The following is a 26,567-nucleotide window of genomic DNA, read 5'->3' as shown; positions in this document are numbered from 1 at the left end:
ATCTTCCCTGATGATACAATATTCCAGGAATGGAAGTTGATACTTAGGAACCTGTATCTAGTTCGATTTGATAGCTCTAAGGAGGAGCAATCAGTTATGGGTAGAATTCCTGCAATTGTTCAGATTTTCATGTTAAATTACTCTCAAAGATAGGGTGATAGGCTGATTATTAGCATATATCTAGGCTTCCTTTTTCTTTAGAATTTAGAGTCTGGGAATGGGAAAAGCCAATGCAAGTCTCTAGGTAACTTTTGATTGCTTCCACCCCTCCACCTTTATATTTGAAGCATGTGCCCACATACACCTCACATGCATATAATGTTATTGTTTGGATTTGGATATGAATAACACACCTGGATAATGTGGATTTGGATATGAACAACACATTCAAAGTTATTCTTTATGATGGGTTTCACTAGGTTTCATTGGTATATCTCCTCAGTCCTCTTTATCTTCCAAATCCTCCAAAATGGCAATTCATGCAGAAGATTCAGGAAATGAAATAAAAAAAAAATGGAAGGAAGTCTTGGGGGGGGGAAAACAATCTACCCTTGCATAGTCAGTTAATGAAAGAAAGAAGTCCAATGGTGTAGAGCAGGGGTCCTCAAAATTTTGAAACAGGGGGCCAATTCACAGTCCCTCAGACTGTTGGGGGGCGGACCAGTTGGGTGGGTGTAGCTAGGTGGTCATGTTTCTGGGTGGGTGTGGCTAAGTGTTATGTGACTGGGCGGGCATAGCCAATTTATCAGTCCATTAAACAATACATGCAAATTAAATTTTAATTTATTATGTTCCTGGGGGTGGAAAGCAGGTTAGTGAAGGGATGTGGCTGCCTGGGGAGGAGGGGGAGGGACTTGTGCGTGTGTGTGTATGTGTGTGTGTGTGTGTGTGTGTGTGTGTGTGTCTCCCCCTCTCTCTCTCTGCAGCCTGGGGAGGGTAACAGTACCACTCCAGTACCACTTTGTGGTCAAAAAACAGTCCTGTTTTTGGCCTCCTGAGGCCTCTGGGCATCTTGTTTTTGGCCCCCTCAGCTTCCAGAAGGTGAGTGGGGGCCAGCAGATAGGTGAGGAAATGTGGGCGGGACAGCCTCATGGTCCCATGCAGGCCGGATTAATGACTTTGGTTGGCCGTATCTGGCCCGCAGACCATAGTTTGAGGACACCTGGTGTAGAGGTTTGCAGACTGATTTGGCTCTGACCACCCTCATCTAACATGCCATGGCTCAAGTTTTTTTAAAGCTTCACAAAATTTACCCAAATAAATTATTCTGGGACTATTATCAGGATCACAAACAATCTTTATAATACCAGCATTAGTAACAGTAACAGAGTTGAAAGGGACCTTGGAGGTCATCTAGTCCAACCCTCCTGCTCACGCAGGAGACCTATACTAGGGATTAGGAACAGGCATTGCTTTGCATTACCATCCACTTGTATCCTTCTTCTTTACTCAGCTTTCCCATTCCCCCCACCCCCAAATCATTTGAAGAAACTCTCAAAAAAGCATAGATCAATCATACTCCTAAGTGCCTTACGATGGTCTGTAAAAGTTAAATGTGGCCAGAAGTTTCTCTATAAGAAAATAATAATAAAATGCTGCATAAAATATAACATTATAAATTTTGGTGATCGATTAGACTCCATCTCTCTGTGGATCTTGGACAAGTTCTGACCTTCTTGATATTCCTTGAACTCAACTAGATTGCTTCTCCTCAATAGCATACAATCAAGCTCTAACCTCTAGCACTAATTCATCGTGTGCCTGAAATGAAAAGATGTACATGAAAACAACTTTTGGACTAATAAATGAAAATCATGTGTCCCATGTTCTTTTACACAAACACACCCCTACCTTTTGGGGGTGAGGGGAGGAACAACAACAACTCTGGGCTGACCTCTAGTGTTCTTAGTACTTCACCTTGCCACTACATAGTGACCTGAATGAACAAATGAACATAAAGGGCAGAGGACTCCTCTCTGAGACATTTCCTAACCTTTAGACACTGGCCCTGCCTTCTGCCTCTTGAGTAACCTCTTGTAGTTCTTGCTACCACTATTTATCTTATAGGAGGCATCTTACTTAGCAATCTCTTCCTAATTACAATATGCTATGTGAAAGAAGCAAGGGGCACCCACAACCTGTTTGTTTTTCTGACAAATCAAAAAGAGGAAAAAAATGAGAAGAAAATAAATTCTATAATGCCATTATGTAACATTAAGGTGTAAGGCTAGGGGGGTGAAATCACCATCCTCCTACCTTTTTCTTCTTGGACAATAGACAAACTTGATTTAAAAGAGAGAGAGAGAGAGAGAGAGAAAGAGAGAGAAGAAATAATGTAAAACTCCCTTTATCTTTAAGTTGGCACATGCAAAACTTTTCAGTAGTAAAGGAGATAAAATATAGAGTTGTTCAAATTACAGATAATGACTTAAAAAGATTCCCCATACACAGACATAAAGAAAAATATAAAGCTCTGGGCAAACCACAATATACTTGATTGCTCCTAATTTAGAGGCAACTTTGCTGTAAAGAAGTTCCACTTTATATAAAGTGCACACTCATGGGTTTATATGGAAAAAAAAAACACCGAGAAAACAAAGATTAAAATTCTAACTCAATCATCTAACCAGGAAGCAAAAGCCTTCTGCTTGCCTCTCTGGGCTTTTTCCAATTTCTTATCAAATTCAGCCTTTAATCAAGGACTCAGGAGGACAACATTAATTTTATCTAAGTCTGGTAACCATTTTCTGCCGTTGTTTTAAAAGTCTCTATCAGAATTGGAGTAAGATAAGACAACCTACCGTTCCTGTCCTAATATTCCTTTTTACTTACTCTTTTCATGTATTCAAATTATGTTTATACATTTACCTGTAATCTTATATATGCTTGACAAATTAATAAACTTAAACTTAAACTTCTCTGTCTTTATGATTCCTCAATTGGCTTGAATGTAGATTGAAATTCATACAGGCAGTGAGAAACTGGAATCTCATTTGACCATTCACTATAATGGAAATGAATAAAATCTGCCTAATGGTAAAGAGCCATCTAGTCCTAACTAATGGAGGACTAAGGGTAATATCTTCCATCCAGAAACATAATCTTGCCTGCTATTACTATAGATGTCTCATAAATTTTCAGTAGAATAAGTGCTACCCCAAGCTTAGAAGCTTACAGTTTTGTATTGATAGCTCCCATGATCTAAATTGCATCTTATTAGATAAACCTTATGTCTCAGAGAATGACACTCAGATTTAAGATATGAAATACATTCAGATTTTGCTTGGAAAGTTTCCCAGATACATAAGAAACCAAAAAATACAAAGTTCTCTTTGGTATCTTTTGAAGTGAAGCAAAGTCAGACATTTTCAATTCTACTTAATTGTGAAGTGTCCAGATCAAGTTTATGTACTTCCAGTAAAAATATATACACATATATATACATACACACAGCATATATAATACAAACTTTTTAAAACATAATTTATTAAACATATCAAATATAAAATGCTAACGAAAATGAAGAGTTAGAAAACAGAGAAGGGCAAAAGGGGAGAGAGAGCAATGAAGGATAAAGGGGGGAAAAAGAAAGAAAAACATTAACTTCACACTTTTCAGCACAGTTGAATAAAAATAACATTAGAACCTCAACTTTCTACTTTTGCATATTTAATATGTATTAGCCATTTCTATAACAACAAACTTGTCTAAACAGCAAATCCCAAGGTCAAAGTTTCATTTTTTTTTCTGTCTCAAGCACAAAATCCAGACGTAGTTTCTAAGTAGGAAAAAATATAATACAAACTTAATTGACTTCAAAGTGACAATTCTGGATGACCATAGGAACTTGATAGCTTGAAATGGCTCCCAGGAATATTTTTAAACCAGAGGACAAAGTAATATGGATTATCATAAAGCACATCCTACATTCTTATTCTTAGCCCAAATAACTCTGACTGTATTTATTTCATTTCCGTACCAGAATCCCATTAGAATATCACTAAACTATTTCATCAGTCTTTGTATGTCATGTTAGAGAATGACAGCAGTGAGGAATCACTGCACTTTACTGATTCTTATCCCTGAAATCTTTCCTCCCACAGCAGTAAGCACATGAAGTAGTAAGTAGCTAAAAATGTATTTGTCAATAATACTTTGAGTTGATTATTGAAACAGAGGAAGCAGTTGGAGGCAATAATTTTGAATGGCCCTTCCAAATGCTGTAATTCTATGCTTCTATGAAACTGTTTTTGGATAGCATGATTGTTTTAATACTATTGGGAACTATGCTATAATGGAAAAATAGAATTCAAGTATTAAAAACATTCTAAAGTTGGTAAACTATGAGGTAAACAGATCTCTATTCCAGCCACTCACCCATTGTTAGACGGCTTCCAAAATGTATAGAGATCCATTTCATGAGCCACCAGAACTACTAATTTGTTACTAGGCAATACAGTCAGAAAAAGGTTTAATCATTACAAAAAGAAGTCAAGTAATACTATGGCTACCAACCCCTTAAAATATTTTTAATATGATTCTATCTTGGTATAAAATAAGGATAAATTTCCTGAACATTATATTAAGGATTGTAATCTTGAAATTTAACCCCTTACAATTCAGAAAGTCCCTTATTCTTTGATCATGTTAACAATTTGTGAAAAACACATTGTACCTTTCTTTGCTGTTCTGCATCCCTTGGCACTGAATACAAAGGATACTATCTTTGAAAAGAACACCACTTCCAATTCTACTTTCTGTAAAATAATTTTGACTAATGACATTCTTATTCTATCCATCAAGATTTCTAGGAGGAAAGAGTGATCTGCTATTTTTTATTCTGTCAGAGTTTTTAATGCAATCCAACTGCCATCCATATTTGACTTTAGTATCATTTGCCTGAATTATTTACATCAATCTGTAAAGGATTGTAAAAGGAAATGATGGAATTCCTAGTAGCAAGTACATCTGCAATGAGATGCAAGCAGTGCTATCGAAAATCATTTCTAATGCTGCTCACTCTAACAAGATTGCTGCAAGATTCTCTGTTTCATGCCTATTCTTTTTGAAGGCTCCTTATCCTCCTCATTCTGCCTTATCAAGCCATTATTGTTTTTGAAAACAGATTGCTCTTTTAGAGATGAAGAGACTTTCCAATAGGAAAATACTGAGGAACATAGCAATTTATAAAATTATTTATTAGATTCCTTCTGGCTCCAAGGTCAGAATAACAAATATACAGAACAATATAAAAATGAATGTACTAAATGGAGAAAAAAGTTGAAAATTACACCACTACAGATCCCAGAGTCCTAAACGTAAAGAGTTCCATAATTGGCATGCAGTCATATAGCAGAAACTGTACTTATTTCCATCTGCCTTATTCCTGTTGGAAAAGCATGGTGGTGCTTATGTCTCTAGTTGTACATAAAATGGTTTAGTACTGAGTCTGTGTAGTATTTCATATGAGTCTTTTTCTGGCATCATCCTGATGCTTCTTGAATGCAAAGCATGTTCTTTAGCTATAGTCCAGTTCTACTTCATTGTTTGAATCAAAAACCATCTGTGAATCTGAAGTAAAATGATAAAATGGTGATATGAGAACAAATCCATAGTAGATATTAGATATAATGGCTATGCAGTGGCTCATATCAAGAGAAAAAGAGTTCCCAATTTTATAAGGACATTCACAAAAAGACAGTTGGATACTCCCTCCAGCAGCTGTTATCTTTTAATGGGATTGTGCAGCTGCGTTCCCAGATGCAGCATGACGTTAGTAAAGCCATAGGAACTTTCAAACATTGCCAACCAATATTACCTGCCTGATATGAAGCAGTGCACAGTACTACAAAATAAACACTTTCCTTATAAAATTTCTCTTGCAAGCAGATTCTACAATGCACTACAAGTACAAATGTTTTGTTTTTATCAATCTTCCCATGCCTCAGATAGTAATAAGATAGGAATGCTGAAATTGGCATGTATCTTCTGTTTGCCATCTACCCAAATCCACTGGGCTATGCCATTCATCAGTTTGGGGTCAAGTAGCATTAGTTTGCTGATGATAGCCAGCTGTATATCTTGAGCCCAGACTGATCAAGTAATTCTGTTGAAGTCTTGTCCCAGTGTCTGGAGACTGCGAAGAACTGGATGGAGAGGAGCAAACTGACGCTGAATTCTAGCAAGACTATGTGTCTGTGGGCATTTGGGCCATTCAACCCAGAAATCTTCCATCTTTAATCCTGGGTGAAATAAAGTTGAATCTGGGACTGGTAAGCAATCTGGACTTACAGTTTATGCTTAATGAGAAAGTGGTAACTACAACAAAGAAGATATAGTATTTGTACAGATTCATCTTATCCAGTTGCATCTGTTGCTGAATATGGAGGCCTTCCAGGCAGCACTCACACCCTAATTGCTTTATGGGTAGATTATTGCAATGTGATCTATATGAGTCTGTCCTTGAAGATCACTCAGAAGTTAAAACTTGTCCAGCCTACCTTGGTTTATGCATGAAATATCACAACTATACAAGATGCATTGGTTGCCAATTAGTTTCTGGGTGCAATTCAAGTGCATAGGGCCTGCTTATTTAAGGGACTGCCTATCTCTGATAGTATCCATCCATCCAGTCATGAAAAATCAGAATGAATGCACTCTGAATCTCTTTGGTTAAAGCCTACTACCTGTTGGGACCCAGGAAGTATGTTTTTCTGTCATGGTATCTACCATCTAGAACAAAACTGCCCCCATATGGTTCACACTTTGCTGATGTTCAAGAAATCCCTGAAACCCAGCTGTTACCTCAGGCTTTGGCTAAGATGGATGTTGATTCCCTATAAGATTTTATCTGTTTGAAGAATTGCCTTTTCAGGATGTATATGGGTGGCATCTTTTACTGTTTTATTATGTTTTAGAGTTGTACACCATCCAGAGTCCTAGAGACAATAAATAAATAAGTGGTCTATCTCATGTGAAAGGCAACCTTTTTGGTTTCCTGTCACAGTATGCTCATGGCTACAAATCTTGCAGCATCAATAGTTGAATGTTGCCCAAAACAAATAAGAAAGCAGAGAAGCTGGAAATTCATTAGAATTACATTGACCCTCAGAAGCCCAACTTCTGAGGAGCCCAGCAATTGGAACCCTGCATTTTTAATTAACTGCAGTCTTCAGATCAAAAGCAATGCCATGTAAAATGCATTAGAATGATGTAACTGGGATGTTAATAAGCATGCATGGTGATAGCTCTGCATGTTTTCTCCAGGAAAAGAAATCAACTTTCCCAGCTAAAGCTGATGAAAAGGGTTCCTGATTACCAACACCATTCAGAAGCAATGTCAAATCCAGGAACCATAACTGTGGACCTAACTCTTACAGAAGAATGCAATCTTCATTTAAAACAGAACTAAATTCTAAAAAAAGACCCCCCCCCCTCCAAGAAATGATAGTTCTGTGTATTTAGCTTATCCACATCCAGTCCATATGCTGTAGAATTATTTCTGCTCAGTTATCTTCTTTATTGTATTCTTCCCCCCACTCTTCTGCCTATTCTATGATAATACTAGTTTACATGCAATGTGCCGGTATGCAGGAATCATTTCAATTATTCCATCTCAAGTACTTCATCTTGTATTTGTCAGCACTTGAATTGCAGTAGCTGCTAATTTATCAAGTGGTGTTAGCATCCTCATTTTCTCCTTGTAGCCTTAACTATTTGAAACCAATTTCTGTCATGTCAAGAATTAGTTGATATTCATGAATAAGCTTGGCTCATTGTAAATATACAGTGGAAATCAGCAAGCAGGAATAGAGTTCTGACAACATACTTCGCTAGCATATTAATATAAAGCAATTCTTGCAAAAATCCAAATATGTGTGCTGAAAACTCATTTCTGGAGAGCATTGAAGATAACCATCAGACTTGCCAGCAGCTTTCTCTTGTGTTACTGGGTGACTAGGGAGGGGGAAAGACAACCCCCTCTCCACATTCCACTATGATCATAGATTACTAAAAACCATCACTGTATTACAAGTATGCAATAGACATTGAAAAATAAGATTGAGACATTTTCATTGACACTCAATTGTCCATGCATATCCATGCAGGAAGGAAGTCTTTGTAAATAAGATTGCATGCATATTGGCTTCTATTCAAAGAAGAACCGAGTGGTTTCCACCTTACATATACTTTAAATTTTATAAATATTCACATACTGAAAAAAAAAATACCCACTTATTTTTGAAGGCCAGTATCAGACAAGTACCATTTATGCTAACATTATTCCAAAAGACTTAAAAGTTTTATATTATGTTCTAATTGTTTTTAATCCAAAGACTGAAGTGAGATAGAATAAATGGGGCTAATGAAAAGAATGGGGCTAATGAAAAGAAAGAGAAGTCTGACAACTACTGTACAAGCAAGAAACAAAGGTAAATAAGCTCACAGGCAAGTATATATTTATTACCTTGCTTCCAACTTCTTACAAATGAGATGCAATTATATAATATACATTTTAGAGATGATTATTTAAATTGACAAACTTGTATCAATTTTAATTAGAATGCATTACCTTGTACATGAATCAGAGAGTGAGAAGATAATGAACAGATGGTTTCATCTGGGATTCTATTTACCTGGAACAATATTTCACAAATTATGATATTTTCAACTCATAAAATTTAATTATTGAAGCTATTTAAGCAGTCATTTCTATTTTAAAGAGAACCCACAATCAGTTCATACCCTCATACAAAATGAGATTATCTTCTGCCTAGTCAAATTAAACTTTGCTTGTGGCTGCAATGTGAAGATATCATAAATGAACATACCAAGATTTAAACTGTACTCTTCTCTCTCTCTCTCTCTCTCAATAATTTTAACAGATGTGTTCAAAATTTTGGGAGCTTTTTCCCAACTGAACTCTACTTTTCCCATCTAAACTCAGAAAAGCAATTACTTTTCCTCAACTCATACTTTACTACATGACTCATAAAGACCACCAGAGGACCATCTTTAGATAAAATTGGATATAATTTCTCCCCTCCTACTTTTGATGCTCAACTGCTATCACTTATTCTAAAGAATGCAATATATTTTCTCAGAAAGAAAAGTGCAGGGAATTGCAGACAAAAACTCCCTTTTTAATCTGTATCTCCTCCTTGCATCTTTCAGCAGACTAAGTTAAGGTCACCTTTTTCATACTACATTGTTACAGTTGATTACAACATATCATAGTTTGATGCACTGTTAAATAGATGGGGAAATTATTTTTATACAATATTGTTTGGATCAAAGAATACGTATGCCTGAAGTGTGACTATTTAACATTTTGCATATGCCAAACACTTCTAATACACCACAGTTAATTATTATTATTTTTGACAATGACATGATAAATTTCTTGTAATACTAGATTATTCATGTGCTGACTAAAACTATATTTAAAGAAGTCAGAGAATGTGGGCAAATGTACTAGTTATAACCAAATTCAGTAATACTTTGTTTTCTTCTAACATGATGAAAAGGGAGTTATTAAAGTAGTATATGCTTTCTGGAAAAGATTGCAGTGAATTATTTCTACGAGTTTGGAGGAAACACATAAAGTTTTTCTGTTGTAAAGACAAAACTTTCCTAAGGGACACTGCTTGGATGATGGGCTTGGTGACATTTGTGGAATTGTGAGTTCTTCAAGGATGGGAAAGAAATTGGAGATGTTTTTAGACAAAGATGAAACCACAATATTTGTGCAGTGAAATTGTGCCCATGAATATTCCTTGAGTAACAATATATGGCTGTGCCCCCTGATTTACTACATATAAAATATTCAGCAGATCTATAAACAGCTTTTTCAGGGGGTTTCTTTAGCCTTTGAACATCTCACTTTTTTTTACTACACCATCATTAGCGAATAATGAAGTATTTGCTATGATTGACAAATTTATCTTGAGTTGAGGCTAGCATACTATAGAGTTCATATGAATATTAATATCTCCAGAGAGGTAATCTGCTGCAGAACAGATTTTTTATAATTCATACCAAAGAGAATATTCCCTATTTATTCTCTCCAAAAACACAAGAGCAAAAAACATTCCTTAAGTTATTCATCCCTATAGCTAATGGCTACTACATATATTTATTTCTTTGCCGATATACAGTTTCCAAGAATTAACATTATGGCACCAACTCTAGAGACTTCAGTTTGATTTTGATTTTTTTAAAAATTATCATTACAACCTGTTCTTTTTAAGGCATTTTCAAAAATTATTGAACTGAGAAATGATTTTTATATTTACAATTAAGGACATGACTTTTACTATATTAGAAGTTGCATGTATCAAGCTACGCTCTTTTCATGCTTAATAAAGCATTTTCCTCTTTCAAGGGGTATCAACGTTGCACAGTTGCAATAATAATGATTTTAGGCTGCCAATTAGCTATGTACGTCTAATGTTGATGTTTGATTTATTCTCCCTGTAAATCAGAATTCTTGGTGCTATTACTAAACATTAGAAATATGAAAGAAAATAGATCTTAAAATGTTAAAAATCAGAAAGTTATATACATATACATATACATATACATATACATATACATACATACATACATACATACATACATACATATATATATATATATATATATATATATATATATATATATATATATTCTGAGGTTTTCGCGTGTATTTGTATGTAGGTCTTTGGTTATTCAGGTTTTCTCCCACATAAAATTGGAAGTGTCTTGGCGACGTTTCGACGAAGCCTCATTCATCATCTTCAAGCTGGTGTTTTCAGCTTCATGTTTCTAGGAGCAATGTGTGATCGCAGTTGTTTCTTCCTTTTAACTGCCAGTGGGGAGTATGAACTGATTGGGTGGGAGCTTGGCTGTGTTCTGTTTGGGTGGAGGTGTGTTCTGATTGGTTGGAGGCTTGGCTGTGCTCTGATTGGATGGGGGGTTGGCCTCCAATACATATATGTTTTCACAATGGGAAGCACATTTTTAAACCTTTTCCTTCCTTAGTATTTAGTCATACTCAGTACAGTGCCACCTTCATTCAAGTTACAGCATAGGCATGTGCCTTCCCAGTGGACATGAAGGATTGAGTAGCTATGACTGTAATTTGCCAAGTGAGTAGTTCACTCTCACAGGCTTGAAATCCTATAGTACTTGAAACTGGCCTGAGCGTACCATATATGCATCTCAAATGGTGCCCTAAATTTAAAACTAACCTTCACCCTCAAAGTGAGCATTAGACTGAAGAAGCACGTCTGTTTCCATTATCATCATCTGTGACTTTAAGAGGACTCTTAAAGATGGCTCTTATATCTTGAAAGACATTGGAAGTGTTTTTGTCTCTTCATGAGTTTATTCGTGTATTTTTAAGCTAAGATCTGTCTTTTTTACTTAAAAATAAAGGATGCTTTGATCTGTAAGAACAAAGAACATTACTGAACAAATGTATTTTTTAAAAAATCCAATGGTAATCTCCAGTGCATGAAAAAAATAGAATTTTTTAAAATATTTATGCAGAAGCCTATCATTACCAGTTAATTAAGACTTCCAGTGTGTTTAGTGTCACAATATTATAGTATCAACATGGGGTTGATCAACTTGGGGTATGAAAAAAGTTATTCCATGATTGTAGAGCATGTCTAAGAAAATTGTCAGCCAGTTGTTCTCCAGAGTTTTGCAAAAAATCATTTTTATGATATAAGTATATTTGAAACAACAAAATCACCAGCATGCTAAAGCATGGGTATCAAATGTGATCATGTCACGTGATGTATCGTGACGATTTCTGCCTCTGTGGAGCCAGGATGGGTGTGGCCTGTGCATGACGTATCCTGCCCTCGGGCCACCAGTTTGACAGGCCTGCACTAAAGGCAAAGGATATTATAATTTGGGTTAATTGATCACCCTGTCTCAATCTGATTTCTCAGTTTGTGAATAAAGCTCTTTTTTACTGGATATTTTCCTAGCTGCAACAAAACTCTTCAAATTAACATTTTACATTCACAGTCACTTTGAAGCAAAAGTCTAGATCTGATTTGTGGGTCCAATAATGCCTATAAATCTTAATCATTCTTTCAATCAAGGTGTAGAAAAAATAGCATATGTTAGCAGGGTGTGCAAAGCATTTTATGAAGCAAGGCTGCAGTAATACTTCAAAGAGGAGTACTTCAGACAAATGTTCATGTTTTCCAAAGCACTTCTTTCAAATGCTTTGCACAAAGCCTACATACTAGGAAGACAGTCGCATATAGCTGCCAATTGCTATTATAGATGAAATGAATTATGGGGAAACTGAGTAACTAATTGCAGAACAAAGAGAAATGTCATTCCATACTTCTTCTAAGAATGTGTAATAAGGTAGTCATTTCTTATATAAATGGTGATGGCCACTCCTAGCCTTTTAAGCAAAATCAAAATTCGTGGAAATTCAGCCAACAACAGTTAAGAATTATGGAAAAGTGGCGATTGTGTGCCTGATGATGGAAACAAAGAATTACTCAGTCACAAAGAATGACATAAGTATTAGTTTTGTGCACTTTTGTGCTTTCAAGAGAATTTGAAAGCAGACTGTTGGGATTCTTGGTATAATACAACAGCGTCTTAGGTACCGACATGTTGTAATAGACTAGAGTAGCTCTATTCAGACTAGATTTGAGGAGTGCCTTGAAAGGACTGAAATGGTGTGTTTTTAAAGGTGTGAAAAATTCATGTTCAAAAGAACATTTCTGCTACTATAATCCAAATGTGCCACAGATTTGTCAGAAGTGTGCATCAGTACACACATACAAATTAAATAGCCTCAGGTAATAAAATACTACTTTCTAACCACCCATGCTCACTGGCCAAAGATCAAAGCTATGCTCCTCTCCCAATACTTTCCCATGAATAAAAGATAGGTGGTATTTCAAGAGATATGATATGATCAGATGTTTATCCAAGCACAGGCAAACTCTATCAATATTTAAGGCAGTTCAGGCTAGAGTCTAAATTGCTTGAAGGATTTTTACATAAATCCTATTATAAACTATAACGCTGCCTGGAATATATTAATAAGTGAAATTCAATTGATTCACTCTATCTCCTGAAAATATACCATCAAATGATTTCAAAAACTCACCAAAAGATCTTGCATATTTGATATAATTCTTCTCTATATGCATGATATGACATGCTTGATATAATTCTTTCAAAATAGTTTTATATCATATAATAGAAGTTTGTATGCAGAGGAACAGAATTAAGCACTTTTACCAGAAAGTATAGGAGCTATTAAAGTGAAATTTAGCGTTAAGTGGGAGTTAATTGAAGAGCTGGATGGAAAACTATGGAGTAGAGTGAATATCTGGAAGAAGGGAATATCTGGGAACTGACAAATGTACTTTCGGAGGAAAATACCAGGGTGGTGGCATAGAAGAAATTGACGGTTAGGTAGCATAAATTCTGCAGATTCTATGACTAAAGATTGAGTAGCATTCAGAGCAACCATGGCATCAGAGGAGCAAATGGAGTGGTGCCACCATTGCCTGGAAACCAGGAGCTGGGGGAGGATATTAAAATCAGTATTGGTGCCAGGATACAAACTGAGGTAGTACTTTTTGGAAGAACAGAGTCGCTTGGAGGAATTCTTTGCTTAAGAAGAGAAGATTTGGTTTTGGTGAGGGACTATTGTTTTATTTATAGACTTCTTATTGCTCAGGGTGCTGAGATTCTTCCTGAGCAGAAGAGGTCATAGGCAGCATCAGTGATGCAAACTGGGAGCCTGATGGAAAGAGGGGAGATACTCCAGATTCCTTTTCAATTGGGTCAGCCATTGATCACTGGCAAGGACAGCTAAATGATCACTGTAGTGTGATGAGATGGGGCAGTGATGGTAGAAATCAAGTGAAATTCCCCTTGGGAAACTTGACTGTTTGAATCATGATGGTATGTGAGGGACTCCAATTATTCTACATTAGATTAAAAGATTTACACTGACAGTAGTGTCTCATTGAAAGAATTGCACCACAGGAAGATTTGAAGGATGGGTTATGGTTGCTCTCTTGGGTTTGCATTGTGGGGTGGATGGCTCCCTGGATTGGAGGTGAGAAGTCTATGGAAGGACCTGGCTAAATTACTGCCAAGGAGGAAATGTTCTCCTGAACCCAGTGAGAACAGCTGCAGAGACTGCAACATTTAGCAACATGTTTGAAAGATGATTGGGTTCCCATTCTTGAGACAACTGAATAATCTTCATGCTGTTGCTACTAGGAATAAATATCTCAACACCAGAATACAGCCACACATAGGATTTATCAGCTGGAGAAGCATAGCTTGTTTGTGTATGCAACACAGATTTTCCTTTTCCCTTTTTGCAGAGCAGTTAGTTTGGTTATGGAATCAACCCATTTGCACAAATTTACACCCTTCTCAATTATTCAGATTAAAACTAATCAAACTCATCTCTTTCTGCAAATACATCTGCCAGGTTCAGCTGACCTGATTAAAGTGGCTAGGCAAGCCCAGCCTTTAAATGAAAGTGGACTCCATTTACCCCTTATTGAGACAGCTGCTATTGTTTCTCCATGGACTGATTAAAAGAGAAATTTAGCTAATTCTATTGAATCTAATTGCTTTTCAAGTGCTTTTTTTCTTTTTAAACTAATTTGGGGGCTCTGCTTTGTTTCCAGCGGTACAAGATTTTGCTGAAAAGTATCCAACTCAACTTGCAGCCCGGAAGTTGGGTAACTACCAGTATCAGCACAACAGCTGGGCTTTTCATTCTGATTGGGTAATTGAGGTAGTGTTCTAAATATAAGCCCTTATAATAGGGTTTTCTTTGGCTATCTGTGGTTATAGAGCAGGGGTGTCAAACTCACATTGTCATGGCACTGTCACATGACATATCAGGACTTTTTCCCCCTTCGCTAAACTGGGTGTGGCCAGTTCGTGATGTATTCAGCCCGTGGGCCGGGAGTTTAACAGTCCTGTTATAGAGGGTGAGGTTGAAAAAAAATGTTTAAAAGTTTTAACATCTTTAAGTAAATTATTGCAGTAGCAGACTAAAAACTAAATCTCAGGTCCTGATGACCGACCCAGATTAGATCCTGCAATCATGGAACATGTATATTTGCCTTCATTCGTATAGCAGTAGCCCTCATGGAAATAGGTTTCTTTCTCTTTTTTTTTTTTTTTTTTTGGTGCTTTCAAGTCAGTGTTGACTTTTGGTGACTGCCTGGAAAAGTTTCTGCAGTTTTCTTGGCAAGATTTTCAGGAGTATGTTGCCTGCTTCTTAGAATTGAGAAATACCTACTGGCCTAAGGTCACTCAGCTGGCTTCATGACAGGACTAGAACTCATGGTTTCTCTGTTTCTGGTCTGGTGTCTTAACTACTACACCAAACTGGCAGTTACTGGGAATTAAACTCCCACTGAGGTGAGGTCAGAGATGGAAGGGAAGGGGATACAGTGGTGAAATCCAATTTTTTTTACTACTGGTTGTGTGGGCGTGGCTTGGTGGGCATGGTGTGGCTTGGTGGGCATGGCTTGGTGGGTGTGGCAAGGGAAGGATATTGCAAAATCGCCATTCCCACCCCACTCCAGGGGAAGGATACTGCAAAATCCCCATTCCCTCCCGCTTCCGGGGGAAGGATATTGCAAAATCTCCATTCCCACTCCACTCAGCCAGAGGTGGTATTTGCCAGTTCTCCGAATTACTCAAAATTTCCACTACCGATTCTCCAGAACCTGTCAGAACCTGCTGGATTTCACCCCTGGTATAAATCTCTGGCTGAAGATCAGGGGTGTCAAACTCACATCATTACGGCAGTGTCAAGCGACGTATCGGGACTTTTTTCCCCTTTCACTAAATTAGGCATGGCCAGCACATTATACATCTGGCCCATGGGCCAGGAGTTTGGCAGCCCTGCTGAAGATAAACAAAGCAAACATTTTTGCAGCCTGCTCTATCAACTGGCAAATCATATTTTCTTTCGTCCCTCTTCACAGCAAAATATCATGCAATGTTGGGTATGAATCAAAAGGATGTATTCTTTCAGGTGTTGCTTTATATTGTGTATTACAAAGTGACACACAATGATTTTGTCTCTTTCATCTTGCCTTTCTTTCAGCAAGAACAGCATGACAGACCGAGCATAATATGATGAACTTCTTGTCAAGAAATACCATATGGTAAATATTAGAACAGTGCGATGTCTTGGATTCCAAAATGGCACTTCTAAGCATGTGGGGATGAAAATGTACTTACAGAGGCATTTCTTTAAGGCAGCTGTGTCTTTTTGCTAGGATCTTGCAGAAGGCCACTATGCAGAAATAGGATGAAGAGAGCTGCTTTTTAGAGTTAGACTATCTTTGAGCTCCTGCGTACTCTGAAATGCTTTTTATTAAATATTTTCAAAGTGCTGCAACGTTCTGTTGGGTTTTCCAACAAAAGGCCTTGTCAACTCATTCCCATCAATCAAATTTCCAGCAAAGTGACATACAAAAGGGCAGAACTATATTTGTACTAAAACATTCATGCTCTATTGCCAAGGAAATTGAGGCAGCTGAAGTAATCTGGATACAGATGATTAGGAGAGCAAGTTAATATTGAAGATAAGCAGGGGGAAATCTACTTACCTTCCTTATCCGTTCGTGTCACAGGGGCGTGCACACCTTCTGCGCATGCGCAAAACCTTCTGCACATGTGCAGAATGTAAAAAAAAATACTTTCTGGTTAAAACCAGTAAGTAATGACACCCGGGCGGCGATCGATACCGGATCACCGGGAAAAATCATTACCAGATTGGGTGATCCAGTCCGATCCAGGAGCATTTCACCCCTGAAGATAAGCTAGTAAAACTCAGGATACTGCAATGTATCTTGAATTATACCATCATCCTCTTCACTGCTAAAAAGAGTATGGTCATGAATCCAAGGAGAAGATCAGGTTTATGTCTTTCCATAACAGCACAATGTTCTGCATATATAATTGTTCTTTTTCCATAGTAAGCGCTCTCCATCTCTGTCTCTCGCTATCCTCATGTCTGACACACTTTTAGTACGTAAGACTGAAACAGAGAAACAGGATATGTTATGGTTAACATCCAGCCTGCAAAAACACTGGGGAAAAGTCTTTGCAGAGATGTGAAAGGCAAAGCAATGGTAGTAGAATACATGCTGTTGCTTTCCGTTGTTTCTTTCTTTGTGTGTCTTTTACATATATGTTAAACTGGGAAACTGCACCTTTTCTAAATTTTATTAATCTTCACCCAGATTAGGTCAAAGCCAAATATAAATACACTTCCCCACATGCATATCTTTCACAACAATGTAAAATGACATCTATAAATGAATGACTGGCTATCTGGGAGGTTACACGAGGCTGGCTCCAGAGGATTAGTAACGCTTCTCTGAGTGAGGGTGTCTTACCTCCCGCCTTGAAAGAGGCGGTGGTGAGGCCCCTCCTCAAGAAGCCATCTCTGGATCCGGCTGTTTTGGCAAACTACCGTCCTGTCTCCAATCTTCGCTTTGTGGCGAAGGTTGTCGAGAGTGTGGTTGTGCGACAGCTCCCACAATACCTGGATGAAGCTGTCTATCTGGATCCATTCCAGTCCGGCTTCAGGCCTGGGTACAGCACGGAAACGGCATTGGTCGCATTGGTCGATGATCTCTGGAGGGCTCGGGACAGGGGATGTTCCTCTGTCCTGGTCCTATTAGATCTCTCAGCGGCTTTCGACCAAGATATCATGCTGCGCCGGCTGGAGGGGTTGGGAGTGGGAGGCACCATTCTACGGTGGTTCTCCTCTTATCTCTCCGACGGTCGCAGTCCGTGTTGGCTGGGGAGCAGAGGTCGACCTCGAGGCACCTTGTTTGTGAGGTGCCGCAAGGGTCGGTCCTCTCGCCTCTCCTGTTCAACATTTATGTGAAGCCACTGGGCGAGATCATCCGTGGATTTGGGGTGCGATGCCATCTGTACGCTGATGATACTCAGCTGTACATCTCCACCCCAGACCACCCCAATGATGCCCTTGAAGTGATGTCCCGGTGCCTGCAGGCCGTGCGGGTCTGGATGGGGAGGAACAGGCTTCGACTCAACCCTTCCAAGACCAAGTGGCTGTGGATGCCGGCGTCCTGATATAGCCAGCTGGTGTCATCTCTGGCTATTGGGGGCGAGTCATTGGCCCCCACAGAGAGGGCTCACAACTTGGGCGTCCTCCTGGATGCACGGCTGTCTTTAGAAGAGCATATGACGGCTGTGGCCAGGGGGGCTTTTTATCAGGTTTGCCTGATACGCCAGTTGCGCCCCTTTCTGGATCGGGACTCCCTATGCATGGTCACTCATGCCCTCGTCACCTCTCGCCTGCAATGCTCTCTACATGGGGTTCCCCTTGAGGAGCACTTGGAAGCTCCAGCTGGTCCAGAACGCGGCCGCGCGGGTAATTATGGGGGCGACATGGCGCTCCCATGTGACACCTTGCCTGCGTGAGCTGCACTGGCTTCCGGTGGTCTTCCGGGTGTGCTTCAAGGTATTGGTTCTCACCTTTAAAGCACTCCATGGCTTAGGGCCTGGTTATTTGCGAGACCACCTTCTGCCACCGATAACCTCCCACCGGCCAACTCGGTCCCACAGAGAGGGCCTCCTTAGGGTGCCGTCGGTCAAGCAATGTCGACTGACGACCCCCAGGGGGAGAGCCTTCTCTGTGGGGGCACCCGCCCTCTGGAACGAGCTACCCCCAGGAATACGACTAATCCCGGACCTCCATACCTTCCGTCGAGCTTTGAAGACCTTCCTATTTCAGCAAGATGGGCTGGCTTAAAATTTTAATGGGTTATTTTAAGGGTAATGGGTTTTAATGTTTTGGGAAGCCAATTCGATTTAATTCTGCTTTTAAATTATTTTAAATTTTGTATTGTATGTATTTTAATTTTGGCTGTGCACCACCCTGAGTCCTTCGGGAGAAGGGCGGTATACAAATTTTAATAATAATAATAATAATAATAATAATAATAATAATAATAATAATAATAATAATAATAATAATGACAGCCTTTATACACTGATAGAGATCTTGGTCTTCTCATAGACAGCCATTCTTCCCTCTAAACTAGCTTCATGTAGGAAGTCCCTTCTTTATTCACCTTAAAGCTCATCCTTGATCTGAAATTCAGATGAGCCCAGTGTTATTCATGATGTCTACAGATATCAGGAATAAACATTTAATTTCCTATCTGTTATTGAACCTAAGTTGAGGATATGGTAAGCAGTGAATAAATTATTTGCAGTTATTTTCTGTGCTTATTGGAAAACTAACCTTTGCCTTGTAAATTGTTCAATATGTGTGAATTATGCTAATTCAGAAAGTTTAATTTTTTAATTTCTGCATTGGCTAAGAAACATGCACATAGAGATGTTATAAATTATGAAAATCAATCAATTACATCCAGACAGAACTTTCTGAGTTCTTAGGGTATAAAACTAGGAAGTTTACAAAATAACCGAATGCCAATAATTGAAGCAATCAAAGCAATCTATGGCCATAATTCCAATGTTTATAGCAGGAGAGATATCAAGTACATTAGCCTCCTGAACAGAAAGCTTTATTATATCATTACTAGTTCATAAGGTTAATCACAGTGATCAAGAAAAACACTGTGTCTAGAAAAGGCAGCCTGAGGAAGTTTTTAAGATAAAACTTAGCTCTATCAGTAAATTTTAATATGCAGATGAGATTGCATTTTTTTGTTACTACTTCTCAACATCATGTTGGTTATAAGGCAAACTATATTTTTTATTTATTTATTTTTATTTTCATCAAGCATGTATTTTATGACAGATACAAGTGTAAACATAATTATAAATACATGAAAAGGATATGAATAAAAGAAAACATTAGGACAGGACGGTAGGCACGCTGGTGCGCTTATGCATGCCCCTTATACATATATATATATATATATACCTTATACATACATACATACATACATACATACATACATACATACATTATATACCCTATACATTAGGGTTATGCAAATCCCTTGAAATAGAGTTTTTGAAGACACTGAAAAAAAGAGAGGGATTTTATCCCAGTGAAATAAAGTGGTTGTGGATGGACATGCATGTGAAATCTGCTGAGAATGACTTCCAAAACACTCTGGGAAAGGGTGTGGCTGCTTTAACAATTTGACAATAAGCATTCTTGTATCCTTCTCATGCATACCAAAACACCCATTTTAAATGATTTACGTAAGTCTATTGTAATATCTTAGCACAATTGTAATATCTTGGTAATGGATGCTCCTGCCATTTTATGCCTTGTATCCATTCATTTGTACCAAAGAATTGCCTACCTATGAAACTTTCTCCCTCCCAGAGTGAGGTTAGTTCCATTCCTGTTTGCATCCTTCTTTATTATTTTTACAGATAACTCAAGTCAGCGAACATATCCTGCATAACCTTCCTGCTCATATTCCTCAACACCTGGCTATGTTATCAGGCCTGGGGAGCAAGTGGATCAGTGACATCTTGAGGTGATTTTACTGATAAATAAATAAAATGTTGCATGAGCAAGACTACTATCTTTAAATTTAAAATAAGGAAGCAGAGGCTGATAAAACCATTTTTTCATTACTTTTTCATTACATTAATTTCAGAAAGCAACGACTTCCATACATAAAAATGGCCTGTTCAGTTGAGAATATGCATTGCACGGATTTAGAATCTTGAAATTAATTAACTGGAACTTTTTGAAAATCCTAGATGCTTAATTAATTAACTGAATGAGCTCCCGTGACCTCCTGTTTGTTCTTTTGATTTTCAAATATATTTTTTTCATTTTTGCTGCAGTGTATCAGCCTGTAAATCAATTAGAGTGAGATTCAGATTTCGCTATTTTATAAAGCAAGAAAACATTCTATAAAGGCATTCAAAACACATTCTATAATTACATTTTTTTTTTCAAAATCAAAAGCTTATTTCTTAAGTTTACTGAATTGAAAACTAAAAGTTAGGTTTTCTTTTATTACATTAAAGGCAGTCTTGTAATATAATTGCTTTTAGCAAAGTAGAAAATAACAGAAAAAAGTATACATGTAAATCACTGATAAAGTGATAACATGTAAATATAGTTTAAGACAAATATTTTTAGTTTATTATTTAGGCTATAATGACTATGGGATTAGTCAATAATTTTTATTACAAATATTTGATATTTGTAATTGCCATAATTATAATCATTACAGAAAGTGGAAAATTATGTAAGGCACTTGCATAATTTGGTCTAAACCAGTGGTGAAATGTAAAATTTGTTACTGTTAGGAAATGGTTATTGCCTAATTGGTTGGCCAGGAAATATATAAGCCAACATTGTATGTTTGTATTATGTGAATTTATTATGTAGCTTTAAAAACTGTGCCGAGTCATTCTGCATCTGATTGGCTCTGTAGCCAATGTATTTAAGGAGAGCTAAATTATGGTTAGTGTGGACACTACATCATTTTTACCTGCTGCTACGCTGTAACTCTTTTTGATCTCTCTATGGTCAATTGATTGATCATGATTATTTATTTACTGCTTTCTGATATTTATTGAACTGTTTTTATATTGTTCCTGATTGTTCCTTGTATTTTTCTACAAACTGGTAAGAAGATTTTATATCCCTGGATTGATGTTATATTGCACTTTATATGGCTAAGACTTGGATTGATAAAGGACTATGATTTTGCTTTTCCCTAAAAGTAAAATACTGTACTATAAAACCCAGTTTGTCTGTATGTTATTCACAATTACTCTCAAAACGTTTCTGTGCGTAAAACTCTAACGGTACTCTGCTTTATAAACCACAACTTCGGTGTAACTCAACAATATCCTTAACAGTTACTACCGGTTCTGTGGGCGTGGCTTGGTGGGGGGTGGTAATATGACTGAGTGGGCGTGGCCAACTTTTTTTTTAACTTTTAAAACCATTTTTTCTACAACCTAAAAAAAAATGCTTTTAAAGCCTCTGACGATCCCAGCTGACTTGCCTGACGGGCAGAGGCTTTCTTTCTTTTTTTTAAAGCCTCTGACGATCCCAGCTGACTTGCCTCATCAGCAGAAGCTTTTTTTTTTTTTAAAGCCTCTGATGATCCCAGCTAACTTGCCTGATCGGCAGAGACTTTTTTTCCTTTTAAAAACAATTTTTCTATAACCTCTTCGGCCGAAGAGGTTGTAGAAAAAATGCTTTTAAAAACCTCTGATGATCCCAGCTGAGCCGTGTGATCATCAGAGGCTTTTTTTTTACTTTTAAAAGCATTTTTTCGGCCAAAGAGGTTGTAGAAAAAATGCTTTTAAAAATAAAAAAAAAGCCTCTGATGATCGCGCAGCTCAGCTGGGCAATGGGGGGGGGCAGGGATTTTTGCTACCGGTTCGCCGAACCACCTGCCTCCATCGCTACCGGATCGGGTGATCCGGTCTGAACCATTAGCATTTCACCCCTGGTCTAAACAAAGAAACACTGTTTTATATGCTTTTTAATATTTTTTTCAGAAAAGAAAGTTTATCAGCCACTTTTGTAGTAGATATTTTAAACCTGTTCATACAGAAAGGATGGTACTCCAGTTGATTTCTCTTTGTGGAAAATTTACTATAAATTTTGTACAATTTACATATCAAGGATTAAAATACCCCATTTCTTATGAATAACAAATTTATAGATGATTTACAAATTTAATACTATTCATTCTGGAATAAATCAACATAATATCTAAGGTCTATAATTTATGAGGTAATCGTTTAGCCTATTTCTCCTCTTAGTAAGATTTGTGAATCATGGACTGATTTGAGTTCTGCACTATATCCTCCTGTCATGCTATAACTAATGAACTGTTCTTCAATTTCAAGTCTATATTTTTGTAATGTTCATAATACCTTGGAATCCCAAATTAATAAAATTTAAGATATTTTTTAAAAAGTTCAGGTACTTTGAAACTGCCAGTCTTATGAATCATTACTTGCACCTTTATTGGATGGTAACCATTTTATATATTACCTCATAATTATGTCATAAAGTTCATCTCTGCTGGAAGTGTTGGGGATTAGCATACTTAAATACAGCCTATCTAAGTGATTAGCATTACTCTTTTTGGGACTCTTTGTGGCCATATTTATGTCATGAAGGGATCAGATCAAACTGCTGCTAGTTGGTAGAAATCACCATCCAGCTTTTTAGATTATTTTTATAGAATCCATTCCCAGGTTAGACCATTTAATCTGTCTAGAGTCCTTATACCGGTACTACTTATGCTAGTTAGAGCAGGGGTGTCAAACTGGATTTCATTGAGGGCCAGATCAGCACTGTAGTTGTCCTCTGCAGGCTGGCCGGGTGGGGGGGGGGAGATGGGATGGCTGGCTCCTACAGCATTCTGCTGGCCGAAATTAGGCACGGGGAGGTCACATGTAGCCCCTTTGTGCTCCGTTTTCAGCCTCGATGGACTCTCCTGCAGCACTCTGTAGGGGGCCAATGTGTAGCCCTCCTGCATCCCATTTTTTGCCTGGATAGTCTCCTGCAGCATTCTGCCAGCCAAAATGGCATGCAGCGGGCCACACGCATCCCCTCCCATGCCCCATTTTCACTAGCAGAGGCACTGCGGGCCAGTCCTTTGCTATTTCCAGGCCAGCCCCTCAGGCCAGATCTAAGCATCCCACGGGCCGGATTCAGCCTTGAGTCTGACACCCCTGAGTTAGACCTATATAACTTATACTTTTATATTTATACTGGAACTTAGTTGAAACTATTGCACTTCACTTCTGAAAATGGTAGTAAATATATCATTAAAGGCAACATAATTTTCATTTTTTCAATTATGATATTTTAAAACCCATATGCAATTTCTTGAAATTCTTGAAATCTATTATAATTCTGTTTCAGTCTTCAAGAAGGCAGTGGCATGCATTTGTATTTCTTCCCAGAATCATGAAAAGATCAGCATCAAGATGTCACCACAGTTAGTTTCTTTAGCAAATACTAGCATAAATAGTTATGATGTTATCTCATTGATACAGAAGGAATGAGTTTTGATATCTTCCAAAATAATTAGAAATACGCATGATAGAGTTGACATCGGAGGTATTGTTAGTGTTATCTCTCTTTCTCTCTCTCATACAGTCAGGCTGCAGCTAGGATAATGAAGCAGGAGAAAAAACTGCTGCCCTTCAATCAGGACACAGAGTTGCAGGCCAACCAGCATATGTCAGCAGCAGCGAACATAGAAAAGCGACAACTCCGATCTCGCAGCATACCCACAGCTCCTAAACTGAAAGTAGGGGCCCGATGATGACAAGTTAGAGAGCTTGTTGAAACGCTGCCAAAAAGAAAACTTTTAAAGTGTTGGTTAGGATTTTAGCCAGAGTTTCAAAAGACCTTACAAAGTGTTTTGTTGGGATTTTGGAGGATTTTAAGCTGGGATTTTAGCCAGGATTTTAAGTATTTCAACTAACAGACTTTTAATGATGCGGGAAAACACCCGAGATTTTAACTTTTTACATATATATTTTCAAGCTGACAGTCTCTTGTTTTATTTCTGATTGTTTTTTTAAGGTATGCAGTAGCTCAGAGACCGATAGCTATCAATACAAGAGAATATTTGTAGCTCAGGCTTGAACTGTTGAATCTTTAGTGCTCGCTGAGATTGATTATTTTCTTGCAGATGCAGTGAAATGATTGTAAGAAAAGAACCAAGCTCAGGGAGCACCAAGGCTCTGAACTGCCAACTATCTTAAGGCTGTCATTCAAGAATTACAATAAAGGCTTATCTCCGAATCATATTTGTCGAAATTGTTGATGGAATTTTACCATTGTTTAGTTTTTCACTGATCCACCCTTAGAGTATCAAAACTCCACCCTTCAGACAGTTATCAATGCAATGTCTTAAACAAAGTTTTAATTCATCAGTCTTATTTGCCAACATATTTCACCAAGAATCTCAGGTGCCTGCAATATAACAAATACAATCTAATACCCATGGGGATCCAATGAAGAATTAAGTCAATTTAAACTACATTAAAACATTCATGGAAATAATTCTCCATAAGCAACTAAGACCATTAAGACAATTGATACATAGCCAACAGGCAGCATAATATAATTCATCATCAAAAGATGCCACCTAAAGTTGCTATTATAGTGAGAGGGTGGCATACAAACTTAATCAATGAAATAAAATAATTAAAAGTTCTCTGGAAAAGTTTTGTTCTTAACAAAAAACTGGTCAACAATGGGTCCAATTTCTTGGGAAAGGCAGTTTTGTAGAACCAGGGCCCTAACAGATAAATAATACCTCTTAATTGTAGTATATACTTATACAATTAAAGAATTATGCTTCAATATACTGTAAACAAGTTTTGTGTCTTCCTAATCAATTAATCCTCTCTATCCACATACCAATCTTTGATAAACCCCAAAACTATATTAGCGATAACCTTGCCCTTTGAGTAAGCTTCCAAATAGTATTTTCATAATTGCTTGATAAGCAAATCTTTCACTTGGATCCATTTTTTTTTTTTTACAAAAATGTTATTTCTGTTTTAGAACTGTGTTAAATGTAGTTCAATATAAATTTTGAATTGGCAACTTCTCCTTTCTTCAGGCAGCAATTCAAAGAAGGCAGCATTATCAAAAGCAGCTTAAAAAACCTCTTATCATCAGAACACCAAATTCTGATCTCATTTATCCTAGTTTATATCCAGAATAAGCGATTCAGCTGAAATTCAATTCAACTGTGATAACAGACATTTATACTGACACTTAAATCTGCTTTTCACTCTAGTCAATTAATGCTACCAGCATAAATCTTAATCCCATTTTTAATTCTGCTAAGCAAACTTTTCTTCTTGGCTCTGGATTCTTCTTTGATTTAAAGCTAGGAACTAATTAAAACTTACAGACCGGTCCAGATAAACGACCTTAATTTTAAAACTTCTGGTGAAGTTTTTCAGTTTTTGTGATAGTACAAGTGAAGGCTAAACAAGATAATGAAAACTGGCAAGGATTTATTTTGTCATGAACTTACCAAAATGAACACTGGCATTGCATAAATGGAATCTCTCTTGTGTAACTGCTGTTCTCCTCTAGAAAAGTATACTAAAATAATGTAGATCTGGGCAAACTACAAAAACAAAAGCAAAAGCATAGGCTTCCTTCTATTTAAATATCAGATATGCAAATACTTTTTTTAAAAAAGGAATTGGGTAAAGTGACATAGAACAGATATATAGGGCAGTATTTTTTTTTTTTTAAGAAAAATGAATCTATCCTGGTAGTTATTTATCATTTAAACACATTCACTGCTGAAAAATAAGCAATTTTAACAACAGCAAAATGACCTGTCTTTTAAAAATGTTTAAAGAATTTGACATTAAGGTGTCAGTCAATTTTTGGGACACTATAAACTGTTTTTCCATTGCTCCACACCAAATAATGGTGATGCCCAATTATAAAAGCTCTGGAAATGGGAATTGTGGATAGAAAATGGGCTATTGCAGAATGAAAAGTGGTCCAAAAGTAAAATAATCAGTATAAATCTTTGGTAAAAGACAGT

General features: G+C 37.3%; 1 protein-coding gene across 5 annotated transcripts in view; it reads right to left on the bottom strand.

Annotated features, from left to right (window-relative positions):
- KCNIP1 (potassium voltage-gated channel interacting protein 1) overlaps positions 1-26,567 on the bottom strand; it is a 567,622-nt gene that overhangs the window by 84,869 nt on the left and 456,186 nt on the right. The window contains exon 1 of one of the 5 annotated variants that reach the window (XM_034405958.3): positions 8,573-9,147. The exons of the other annotated variants lie outside the window; for them this stretch is intronic. The gene's annotated coding sequence lies outside the window, so the exon portion shown is untranslated. Of the gene's footprint in view, positions 1-8,572; positions 9,148-26,567 lie in introns of those variants that run through there. 5 annotated transcript variants of the gene reach the window in all.

The sequence above is a fragment of the Pantherophis guttatus genome, chromosome 2, assembly GCF_059756535.1.
Source record: "Pantherophis guttatus breed Tessera chromosome 2, ASM5975653v1, whole genome shotgun sequence".
NCBI classification, from domain to species: domain Eukaryota; kingdom Metazoa; phylum Chordata; class Lepidosauria; order Squamata; family Colubridae; genus Pantherophis; species Pantherophis guttatus.
Note: the sequence above shows the minus strand (reverse complement) of the source record. Positions and strands in the feature narration are given on the sequence as shown.